This window comes from Kogia breviceps, chromosome 3 (genome assembly GCF_026419965.1).
Source record: "Kogia breviceps isolate mKogBre1 chromosome 3, mKogBre1 haplotype 1, whole genome shotgun sequence".
Lineage (NCBI taxonomy): Eukaryota > Metazoa > Chordata > Mammalia > Artiodactyla > Physeteridae > Kogia > Kogia breviceps.
The window spans coordinates 2,858,339-2,871,380 of NC_081312.1; the positions used below are offsets into that span (position 1 = coordinate 2,858,339).

At 41.4% G+C, this 13,042-nt stretch overlaps 1 protein-coding gene and 1 pseudogene across 1 annotated transcript in view; one reads left to right on the forward strand and one right to left on the reverse strand.

The window, feature by feature from the left end:
• RCOR1 (REST corepressor 1) overlaps positions 1-13,042 on the reverse strand; it is a 114,621-nt gene that overhangs the window by 88,271 nt on the left and 13,308 nt on the right. The gene's annotated exons all lie outside the window — the stretch shown is intronic.
• LOC131753216 (ribosome biogenesis protein NSA2 homolog pseudogene) lies at positions 2,736-3,606 on the forward strand (annotated as a pseudogene).

The window sequence follows — 13,042 nt, forward strand, 5'->3', positions numbered from 1 at the left end:
AACTTTGTGAAAGTCAAAGACAAAGACAGAATCTTGAAGGCAAGAGAGAAATGACTCGTCACATTCTAAGGATCCTCAATAAGATTATAAGCAGATTTCTCATCAGAAACTTTGGAGGCCAGAAGACAGTGGGTCAATATATTCAAAGTGCTAAAAGGAAAAAACCATCAACCAAAAAATCCTGTATCTGGCAAAAGTGTTCTTTAAACAGCTTTAAAAAGGAAGGAAATTCTGACATATACTACAACATGGATGAATCTTGAGGACATTATGCCAAAGGAATTTAAAAAAAAACAACTGTATGATTCCATTTATATGAGGCACTTAGAGCAGTCAAATTCAGAGAGACAGAAAGTAGAAGGGTGGGTGCCAGGGGCTGGGAGAGGAGGGAATGGAGAGTATTTTATGGGTACAGAGTTTCAATTTTACAAGATGAAAAGAGTTCTGGAGATGGAGGGTGGTGATGGTTGCACAACATCATGAATGTATTTAATACCCCGAACTGTGCACTTAAAAATGATTAAAGATGGTAAACTTTCTGTGTATTTTACCACAATAAAAAAAATTTGCAAACCAAAATAAAACCATTAAGAGAATAGTATTTTGAAAAAGCATATAACTATCAAGCTAAGGAGACAGGGTAGAATAATAATAAATACTAAATGCAAAAGAAGATCAAAGGAACAAGAAAGAAACAGAACAGGTGGGTCAAATAAATAGAAAGCTTTCAATCAGTAAATCTAACTACAAATATATGAGCAAATACTTAAAAGAAACTGTAAACAGTACTAAATGTCCTACATAAAAGCAAAAATTTCCTTTTAAGATTTGGATAAAAATGTGTAAAGACATACCTAAAACATAAGAATAAAGAAAGACTGAAAGCACAAAGATGAAAAGTCACTACGCAAACACTAACAAAAAGAAACTGGCGTAACTTTATTGATATGAGGTAAGAAGCATTACAAGAGGTACAGAGTGACTCCATAATAAGGGGTTCGAATCCTCCACAGTGACCTTTGGAGAAGCAGCAAAAAGCAGTAGTGAGTGGTATAATCTGATGACATCATATTCACTGTGGGTGTTTTTATGGAAGAGAAAAAAATGGTACAGAAGTGGCAATACTGAACAAGGAAGACATCCCACTTCCAGGCACAGTGATATGAGGAATGTAGGGGAAAAGGCAAGTACCACGTGAGAGCGCTGCAGAGAAAATAGTGCCATCAGGAGACAACGAATTTGCAGTAAGAACAAGAATGTGAGGGAGGTCTTCCCTGGTGGCGCAGTGGTTGAGAGTCCGCCTGCCGATGCAGGGGACATGGGTTCGTGCCCCGGTCCGGGAGGATCCCACATGCCGCGGAGCGGCTGGGCCCGTGAGCCATGGCCGCTGAGCCTGCGCTCCGCAACGGGAGACGCCACAACAGTGAGAGGCCCGCGTACCGAAAAAAAAAAAAAAAGAATGTGAGGGGCATTCACAAAAGAAATTGAGGATTAGGGGGATTCTGCTGATGTACCCTGAGTTTCAGAAGGCTCAGTATAAAAGTGTCAAGAGAAGGTCAGGGGTGCGAGATGCGATTAGAAAAAAAAATGTACAGTGTCTTAGAGATTAAAGCCTATAGAACGAGGGGATGACCTAGGAATCCTGGCCTTCTTGGTGACTGATCACCAAGAAAAAAGCACATATGGGACTTCCCTGGTGGCCTAGTGGTTAGGATTGCAGGCTTTCACACCATGGCCCAGGTTTGATCCCTGGTCGGGGAACTGAGATCCCACAAGCCACACTGCACAGCCAGAAAGAAAAAGAAAAGAAAAAAGCACATAATGAGATCAATACCAATGGCAGAGAGAGCGACAGAGAAGCTAGGAGTACTGAGGGAGGGGAAGGTGGGGTGAGGATCTTGCCAGGAACATCTGAAGTTCTGGGGCTTCCTTTCAACTTCTGTTGAAGCCTCTAGGCTGGCAGAGTAGCAGGTCTCACTCTGAGCAAAGGAACACTTTCCTGATCCCCTGAAAAATGCTGCGACTCTGAGCTCGGATTTTAAAGAGCCAATAAATCTCTGGTAGCTACCAAAAGGAGGGTTATTCTCAGAGGAAGAAGTAGAGCAGGTTACACAGCCCTCCTCCAAAATCTACCTCTGGAGTTCCTAACTGCCTGAGTTCCAGAAGATTTTACATTGTCTTTAATAGTGTTGTTAAGCACAATTATTCTAACAAAAGAAAATGTTACTTTTCTAGGAATGGTAATGAAAGTAATGAGAGTTCACCAGTTCTGTGCCTTTGTATTTCATTCATTTATTTGTTGAAAAGATTTTTACTTTGTGCCAACTATGTGCTGAACAATGTTCTAGACTCTGGGAATATAGCATAAACAAAAACCTGTGCCTTTATGGAGTTTAAGTTTTAGAACAAATATTAAACAAATATGTACATTTATATTATGTTAGTAGATGCTATGAAAATAAGAAACAGTATACCAGGATAAGCGGGACTGGAGTGCACTGGAGGTTTTCATTTAACTAGGATGGCCAAAATATCTCCTCTGAATTATTCTTGCCCAAAATAATTTTAATCAGAAATTGATCAATCCTCTAAATTTAACCACCAGTTTGTAGAAAATATAAAGGATAAAGGAACACGTTAAAAACAGTACAGGGGGTGGGTCTCTAAGACCAGAAAATTGAGAGCTTCTTCGCGCCCCGGCGGCTGCACCCGGTGGCTTGGCGGCCGCCGTTAGCATGCCACGAAATGAATATATCGAGTTACACCATAAGCGCTATGGATATCGTTTGGATTACCGTGAGAAAAAGAGAAAGAAGGAAGGTCTAGAGGCTCATGAACGTTCAAAGAAGACCCAAAAAATGACTGGTCTGAAAGGTAAGCTCTACCATAAGCAGCGCCATGCTGAGAAAATACAAATGAAAAAGACTATTAAGATGCATGAAAAAAGAAACACCAAACAGAAGAATGATGAAAAGACTCCCCAAGGAGCAGTCCCTGCGTATCTACTGGACAGAGAGGGCCAGTCTCGAGCTAAAGTACTTTCCAATATGGTCAAACAAAAACGAAAAGAGAAAAAAGCGGGGACGTGGGGAGTCCCTCTGCCCAAAGTTCGCGTCCAGGGAGAAACGGGAGCATGAAAAGTTATTCAAACAGGAAAGAGAGAGAAGCAAGCCTGGAAGAGGATGGTTACTATAGTTTGCTTTGTTGGAGATGGCTTTGCTCGAAAACCACCTAAATATGAAAGATTCATTAGGCCAACGGGATTACGTTTTAAGAAGGCCCACGTAACCACCCGGAACTGAAAGCCACCTTCCGCCTGCCAACACGTGGTGTGAAGAAGAATCCCTCACCCCCACTATATACAGCTTCGGGTGCTATCACCAAAGGTACTGTCGCTGAGGTGAACATGAGCGAGCTGGGCCTAGTGACACAAGGAGGCAAGGTCATTTGGGGAAAATATGCCCAGGTTACCAACAATCCTGAAAATGATGGATGCATAAATGCAGTCTTACTGGTTTGACAGCAGATACATACAAATAACTCCTTATAATTATTGAAGACTACACACCAAGCAGGAAACCATTACTCTGATATTTCTGAATACTACCAATCGCTTTACATGTCTGCAGTCATCAAGAAAACTATTTATTCTATTGTTTAAAAAAAAAAATTAAAATGGCCTAGTTTAAAAAATAAAAATAAACAGTACAGGGATGCAATCAGAAAATCCAGAATGAGGGAAACTCAACCAGACAATCTAGTGGTTTTCTACAACTAAATTACGAGGGAAATCAAAAACAAAGATGGGAAAATCTCTATATTAAGATTTATGTGTGTGCTTTTAGCCAAGATGGGAGTAGCAGAGACCAGATTTACCCTCCTCCCTGAAAAATCCAGACAAACAAACAAAATATAAGAAACAACGGTCTTCCAGAGGACACACATCAGTGATCCTTGAAAGATGGGAAACAAGGGACTTCCCTGGTGGTCCAGTGGTTAAGAATCCACCTTCCAACGCAGGGGACGCGGGGTCGATCCTTGGTGGGAGAATTAAGATCCCACATGCTGCGGGGCAACTAAACCTGTTCACCACAATGAGAAAGAATCCGAGAAGCCCGCAATGAAGAGCCCACACAGCCCCCCCAAAAAAGAAAAAAGGGAAACAAAGGAGATGAGCCCTACTGCTACCCCAGCTTCTTGCTTTGAGAGAGCTTCCAGGCCATGGAGCCAGGAAAGTGAAGAGAACCTTTATAAGCAGCTATGGAGACGACAAATAAGCATATTTTTTAAGCGTTCAATATCATTTGTCAGTAGGCAAATGGAAGTTAAAACCACAATATGATACCACTACACACATATTAAAATGTCTAAAATTGAAAAGACTGACTATACCACGTGTTAGTAAGGCTGTGGAGCAACTGGAATTCTCATACACTGCTGGTAAGAATGTAAAATTATAAAACCACTTTGGGAAAGTCTGCAGTTTCTTTAAAAAATTAAGTATACAACTACTATATGATTCCATTCCTGAGCATTAACCCACAAGAGAAGGAAATATATGTTCACACACAGACTTGTACACAAATATTATTCACAGCAGCTTTATTTGTCATAGCCAAACAATGGAAATAACTCAAATGTCCATCAAGAGGTGAATGAATAAAAAAAATTCTAGTGTATCCATACAAGGTAATACTACTGAGCAATAAAAAAGAATAATCAAATGATACATGCAACAATGTGGATGAGTCTCAAATTAATTATGCTGAAAGAAGCCAGACAAGACAGTACATAATTTACAATTCCATTTATATAAAACTCTAGAAAATGCAAACTAATCTACAGTGACAGAAAGCAAATCAGTGGTTGCTTGGGGGAGGAGGGGAAGGTAGGAGGAATCACAAAGAGGCATGAGGAAATTGGGGGGTGGGGGGTGATGAATATATTCAGTATCTTGATTGTGGTGATAATTTCACAGGTGTATACATATGTCAAAACTAATCAAATTGGGACTTCCCTGGTGGTGCAGTGGTTAAGAATCCACCTGCCAATGCAGGAGACATGGGTTCGAGCCCTGGTCTGGGAAGATCCCACATGCTGCAACTAAGCCCGTGCGCCACAACTACTTAAGTCCGTGCACCTAGAGCCCATGTGCTGCAACAAGAAAAGCTACTGCAATGAGAAGCCCACACACCACAATGAAGAGTAGCCCCCACTCACCACAACTAGAGAAAGCCTGCACGCAGCAACAAAGACCCAATGCAGCCAAAAATAAATAAATTTATAAAAACAAAAACTAATCAAACCGTATACTTTAAATATGACAGTTTATTAAATGTCAATTATACCTCAATAAAGCTATTTTTAAATATTTTATTTATCAATTTATTTTGGCTGTACTAGGTCTTAGTTGCAGCACGTGGGATCTTAGTTACAGCGTGCAGGCTCTTAGTTGTAGCATGTGGACTTCTCAGTTGTGGCATGCATGTGGGATCTAGTTCCTGGACCAGGGATCGAACCTGGGCCCCCTGAATTGGGAACTCGGAGTCTTAACCACTGGACCATGAGGGAAGTCCCAATAAAGCTTTTTTTTTTTTGAATAAATTTATTTATTTTTGGCTGTGTTGGGTCTTCGTCGCTGCGAGCAAGGGCTACTCTGCGTTGCGGTGCGCAGGCTTCTCACTGCGGCGGCTTCTCCTGTTGTACAGCACAGGCTCTAGGCACTCGGGCTGCAATAGCTGTGGCACGTGGGCTTCAGTAGTTGTGGCTCGCGGGCGCATGGGCTTGGCTGCTCCGTGGCATGTGGGATCTTCCCAGACCAGGGCTCGAACCCATGTCTCCTGCATTGGCAGGAGGATTCCTAACCACTGAGCCACCAGGGAAGTCCCAATAAACCTATTTGTGTGTGTGTGTGTGTGTGTGTGTGTGTGTGTGTTTTGTTTTTCACAGATTCTCTTAAATCCACCTATTCTTTTTTTTTTTTTTTTTTTTTTTTAGAATTTATTTATTGGCTGTATTGGGTCTTCATTGCTGCACGCGGGCTTTCTCTAGTTGCGGCGAGTGGGGGGCTACTCTTCATTGCAGTGCGCGGGCTTCTCATTGTGGTAGCTTCTCTTGTTGCGGAGCATGGGCTCTAGGCATGCGGGCTTCAGTAGTTGTGGCTCGCGGGCTCTAGAGCGCAGGCTCAGTAGTTGTGGCACACGGGCTGAGTTGCTCCACTGCATGTGGGATCTTCCCGGACCAGGGCTCGAACCCACATCCCCTGCATTGGCAGGCGGATTCTTAACCACTGCGCCACCAGGGAAGCCCCAATAAACCTATTTTTTTAATGCAACATGTGCATCACGTTTGAATGCTGATCTAAACAACTATTTAAAAAGAGACAACTGGAGACTTAATTATACTAAGGAACAAATATTAATTTTATTTAATTGTGCTACCTGTGCTTAGATTTTTTGTTGTTATTGTTGTTTTTTATATTTAAAGACTTAATTGTTTTAGAGCAGTTCTAAGTTTATAGCAAAATCAAGAGGAAGATACAGAGATTTCCCATAAACTTTCTGCCCCTACACATGAATAGCTTCTCTCATCAACATCCCCACCAGAGTGGGATATTTGTTACCACTGACGAACCTATGTGGACACATCAAAATCACACAAAGTCCATAGCACACTAGGGTTCACTTTTGGTGGTGTACATTCTATGAGTTTGGACAAACGTATAATGACATGTGTCCATTACTATGGTATATCCTAGAGTATTTCCCTGCCCTAAAAATCCTCTGTGTTCTGCCTAATCATTCTGCCTCCTCCTCTAACCTATGGCAACCACTGATCTTTTTACTGTCTATGTAGTTTTGCTTTTTCCAGAATATCACATAGTTGAAAGAATACAATATGATGCTAGACTGTCAGTCTACAGATGGATACATAGATAGGTCAAGACAGGCCTCATGAGAAGGTAACATTTAAGCAAAGATTTATAAGAAGCAAAGGAGATAAAAGTCATAAAAGTAATATAAGAACCAGACTAAGTAGGTCTTGTAAGGCCGTTGTGAAGTCTTTCACTTTTACCCTAAATGAAACACGGGCCACTGTGAGGTTTTGAGCAGTAGAGAAACATACTGACTTACATTTTAACATGTGGAAGCAGAAGACTTACTAGAAGGCAACCTCAGTAATTAAAGTTATAGATGATGATGGCTTATAGGAGAACAGCTACAGTGGAGGCAAGTAAGAAGCAATCATATTCTCCAAGCTAGCAGAGGGTCTGTAGGCAGGGATACGAAAATGATATAGGCAGTTCCCACCCTCAGTGGGCGGTGGTGAAGATACAGAAGCTAATACTTACCTGAAGATGGAAAGTGCTATGACAGAAGTAACTAACAAGGTACAAGAGGAAGACAGACGAGGTGGACGCAACTTAGAGAAAAGATGGGAGAAAAGTCCAGGATAATTCTCCATAAATGTTGCCTGAATTATCACGTGCGGGTATCGCAACCTGCAAACTGCCACATCCCCTATTCGGCGGATGGCACCACCAATCACCAAGTCACTTACGCCAAAGTCCTAGGAGTTGTCGTCGCCTCCTTGGGCCCCACATTAAATCTAGCATTGCCGTCTGTCCACTGTTAACCGCTTAAGAGCTTTCCAACACATCCTCATTTCCCTCCTACCCCCACGGCATCCCCTCACCAGAACTTGACTCCATGAGGGCCAGTATGTCTAGTCTGTCCACAGTGCCTACAATGGTGTCTGGCACATAGTTCATGCTCATTTACAAGTTCCTAAATAAATAAGCAGTCTTCTCTACCGTCTGTTAATTCATTCTCACAAGCTCTCCTCATCACAACCACCAATGACCTTTCCAAACTGCAATCACATTCACAGCACTCTGGGGCTTAAAACTCTCCATCCTTGCTCAGTGAAGAGCAATGACTCTCCTAAGTGGGGCAGTGTAGCTTTAAAACACATGGTCAGTATGACAGGTAGTATTTCACAAAAATATTACACTATTGCTTCCATAACACAAACATTAATGTGTTATTTTTAAGAGACATAAGTCTTAAATGGTCATTAAAACTCGTTTAATTTTGCACAGCAATGGGAACCACTGACAAATGGTTATTAAAAATCACTTAAGGGTTTCCCTGGTGGCGCGGTGGTTGAGAATCCACCTGCTGATGCAGGGGACACGGGTTCGTGCCCTGGTTCGGGAAGATCCCACATGCCGCAGAGCGGCTGGGCCCGTAAGCCATGTACACTGAGCCTGTGCGTCCGGAGCCTGTGCTCCACAACGGGAGAGGCCACAACAGTGAGAGGACCGCGTACCACACACACAAAAAAAAACTCTTAATTTTGTAGAGCAAAGGGAACCACTGAAAAAACGAAACAAGAACCTACAGAATGGGAGAAAATCTCTGCAAGTGATGTGACCAACAAGGGGTTAATATCCAAAATATACAAACATCTCATACAACTCAGTATCAAAAAAAACCAAACATGTTATAAAGCAGAAACTAACCACTGTAAAGCAATTATACTCCAATAAAGATGTTAAAAAAAAAAAAAACTCAATCAAAATATGGGCAGAAGACCTGAATAGACATTTTTCCAAAGAAGACATACAGATGGCCAACAGGCACACGAAAAGATGCTCAACATCACTAATTATTAAAGAAATGCACATCAAAACCACAGTGAGTTAACTCCTCACATCAGTCAGAATGATCATCAACAAATGTCTACAAACAACAAATGCTGGAGAGAGTGCAGAGAAAAGGGAATCCTGGTGCACTGTTGGTGGGAATGTAAATTGGTGCAGCCACTATGGAAAACAGTATGGAGGGTCCTTAAAAAACTAAATATAGGGCTTCCCTGGTGGCGCAGTGGTTGAGAGTCCGCCTGCTGATGCAGGGGACACGGGTTCGTGCCCCGGTCCGGGAAGATCCCACATGCCACGGAGCAACTAAGCCCGCGCGCCACAACTACTGAGCCTGTGCTCTAGAGTCCATGAGCCACCACTACTGAAGCCCATGCGCCTAGAGCCCGTGCTCTGCAATAAGAGAAGCCACCGCAATGAGAAGCCCACGCACCGCAACGAAGAGTAGCCCCCGCTCACCACAACTAGAGAAAGCCCACGTGCAGCAACGAAGACCCAACGCAGACAAAAAATAAATAAAATAAAACAAATAAAAATTTTTTTAAAAATAGGGAGTCCCCTGGTGGCCTAGCGGTTAGGACCCTGCACTTTCACTGCTGTGGCCCAGGTTCAATCCTTGGTCAGGGAACTGAGATCCCACAAGCCACACAGCATGGCCAAAAAATAAATTAAATAAAATAAATTAAAACATTTAAATGACATTTAAAATAAATTCCAAATGGAGGATGACTGCTAGTAAGTAAAGGGTTTCTTTGGGGGTAATGAAAACGAAATTAGACAGTGGTTAACAGTTGTACAACTCTGTGAATATAAAAAAAACTGCCAAACTGTACACTTAAGAGAGTGAATTTTATGGTGTGTGAATTGTATCGTAGTAAAGCTATTATTTAAAAATAAAATAAGCTCCTTAGCTTGCACACAAGGCCCTTGTGATCTGTCATGTGCCTACCCCTACAGTCAGTCTCTCCACCACTTTCCTGATTACCTCCCCAAGCCTCAATTATATCAAGCTTCCTCAAAAATGTCACATCCTCTCTACCCACAGGATCTAAACATATGGATCCCTCAGCCTGGAGAGCTTCCCTTCATATGCCCTTCAAGACCTACCTAAGGGTCACCTCAGGAAAGCCCTCCCTTCCATATCCAATTTCAACCACCTCACCTCATCCCACCATGCCCCCAGGCTGTCAGAGCACAGGCATACTTTATCACACGGCACTCACATACACCAGACGAGGCATTTTATGACTACTGGGTATAGTAAGTATTCAATAAATAAGTCTAATATACAACTTCATTTTCTGTAATGTGGAAAAGCAAATTTACTAAACTTTAGCCAAAAAAGGTTTTTTTTGCTAAAACAAAGATGACAAAAATCTTACAATTATAGTGACTTCCCTGGTGGCCCACTGGTTAAGAATCCACCTGCCAATGCAGGCGACACGGGTTCGAGCCCTACTCCAGGAAGATCCCACATGCTGCGGAGCAACTAAGTCCGTGCACCACAACTACTGAGCCCATGTGCCACAACTACTGAAGCCTGCGCACCTAGAGCCCATGCTCCGCAACAAGAGAAGGCACCGCAATGAGAAGCCTGTGCACTGCAACAAAGAGTATCCCCCATTCACCGCAGCTAGAGAAAGTCTGCACGCAGCAACAAAGACCCAATGCAGCCAAAAATTTAAAAATACAATACGTAATTTTAAAAAAATCTTACAATTATTAAATCTGGTTGCCAGACATACAGGACTCATTAGTATTTCTATTGTTTTCTACATGTTCATATTCTTCATAAGCAAAAAAGCAAACTCATTAATGTTTAGGAAAACTATGTAAGTGTAAAATTCTGTAACAGAGAGAAAAATTAGTGTTCTTAGACCACCAGAAGTAAAAGGAGTCCATCGTTTTCTCACATGAGTTCTTGAAAGTACGTACAAAAGTGCAATGTGTAAAAAAGCAAGACAATAGATGTGTCAGAGGGGAATTACGTTCCTGAAAAGCTAAAACTAAAAAACACCTAATTACATCTCATCTTACTTTTTCCAGAGCATAATTCCAATTTCATATATGTTCTTAAATTGGTTTTTTTCCTTCACAATTAAACACAGTCCACCAATGAATGTGTTTGAGGCAAAAGTTACATGCTTTTAGAATGCCTAATGATTATTAGCTTTGTCTTAACTGCATTAAAGTCTGCAGAACTTAAACTTCAAATCATTGGTATCAACACTTTCACTTTGCTACTGCTACTTGTTCTTAATAAGATAGAAAGTGTGGTTTCAACGCTTTTTTACAGCAATACAACTCTTACTTTAAAAATTATCTAGGAACTTAAAATGCAAAACTAAATAAAAGCTCAGCTACTCCAGCTTCTACCCTGTTTTAGCAGGGTGAGGGGCCTGCATGCCCACCCCCAATCTCTCTGCTCCACTAACAATATTGTACAAAAATGGCAATGCCATGGAAACTGACCAGTTACCAAGCAAGCAGAACACCAGCAAGGACTCAAAATGATAGTTCATCAGTTATATAAAACCCTAATTCAGTTTAGGAGGATCAATATATGGCATATGAAAGCACCAGATGTTCAAAATCTAAAAGGCATCGAGCTGAAAATGACTAGGAAACAATAAAAATTCTGTAAGAAGTGCTTCAAAAGGAACACACACACACACAAATACTTATTACATCTCAGCAAGATGGAAGCCTAAGACAGTCCAAGAATGAGATATTTCCTAAATTATACTTTTCAAAGAGAAAAGTATACTTTTCTTTGAAAAAATTTTAGTTCTTATTAGAACGAATAGTTTTTAAATAATATATTTTATAAAGAATAGTGAACTCGGGCTTCCCTGGTGGCGCAATGGTTGAGAGTCTGCCTGCCGATGCAGGCGACACGGGTTCGTGCCCCGGTCCGGGAAGATCCCACATGCTGCGGAGCGGCTGGGCCCGTGAACCATGGCCGCTGAGCCTGCGCATCCGGAGCCTGTGCTCCGCAACGGGAGAGGCCACGACCGTGAGAGGCCCGCGTACCGCAAAAAAAAAAAAAAAAAAAAAAAAGAATAGTGAACTCAAAAAAAAAAAAATTCCTGCTTTGGAAAATTCTGGCTAGAATCATCAGATTTCAATGAGTAGGCAGACTAAGCACTCTATCATGAACACTGAAATGAACAGTGGCTATATGAAAACATAAAATTTGATATTCTGGTTTCTAAAAGCATTATTTTTATTCTATTTACAGAATGCTTCCATGAACATAAAACCCAAACTTAAAAGTTTAAAAGCCACAACAAGCCAAAGCAATTTGCAGAAAAAACAACAAAGCTGAGGGTTATCATGTTCCCTGATTTCAAACTACATTACAAAGCTACAGTAATCAAGAGTATGGTACTGGCCCCCAAACAGGAACATAGATAAATGGAACAGAATAGAGAGCCCAGAAATAAGCCTACATTTATACAATCAATTAATCCACAACAAAGGAGACAAGAATATGGAATAGGGAAAAGACAGCCTCTTCAATAAATAGCGTTGGAAAAATCGGACAGCTACATGCAAAAGAATCAAACTGGACCACTTTCTCACACCATATACAAAAATAAACTCAAAGATGGATTAAAGACTTAAATGTAAGACCTGAAACCATACAACTCCTAAAAGAAAACACAGGCAGTACACTCTGGTTGCCAGAAGGGGGGGGGGGGTGAAATAGGTGACAGGGATTAAGAGGTACAAACCTCCAGTCATGGGGATGTAATATACAGCATAGGAATATGGTCAATAATATTGTAATAACTTTGTATGGGGACAGATGGTTACTAGACTTATCCTGGTGATCATTTTGTAATGCATGCAAACATCAAATCATTATGTAGTATACTTGGAACTAATATAACATTGTACCTTAACTATATTTTAATTTAAAAAAAAAAAAAAGCCCTAACAGCTTCAAGGAGAAACTAAACAGATTAGGGGTAAAAGACAACATGTAAATGTGTACCAACGTTTTCTTTAAAAAAGGAAATATAACCAATTCCTCTACTTTTCTTTTTTAAAAAATCTAGACTTCTGCTTCCAGCCAAGGTGGGGTGACATGAACCAGATTTACCCTGTCATTATGAACAACTAAAAACGAATGTACAAAGCAACAGTCTACAAGACACTGGACACCAAGCAACAGAGTACAACGATCCCTGAGAGACAGGAACCAGTTTATTGCCTGGAGAGAGTTTCCAACTGGCAGCACAGGGAGAGAGAACCCAGGGAAAGTCAGGCAATCTCCCCAAGTTTAGGAGGCAAGCTTAGGCCAAGGAAGCCAGGGCAGCTAGAGTTTGTAGGGCAGGATACCAGAAAAGAGAGAGCTGCACAGAAAGAGAACTC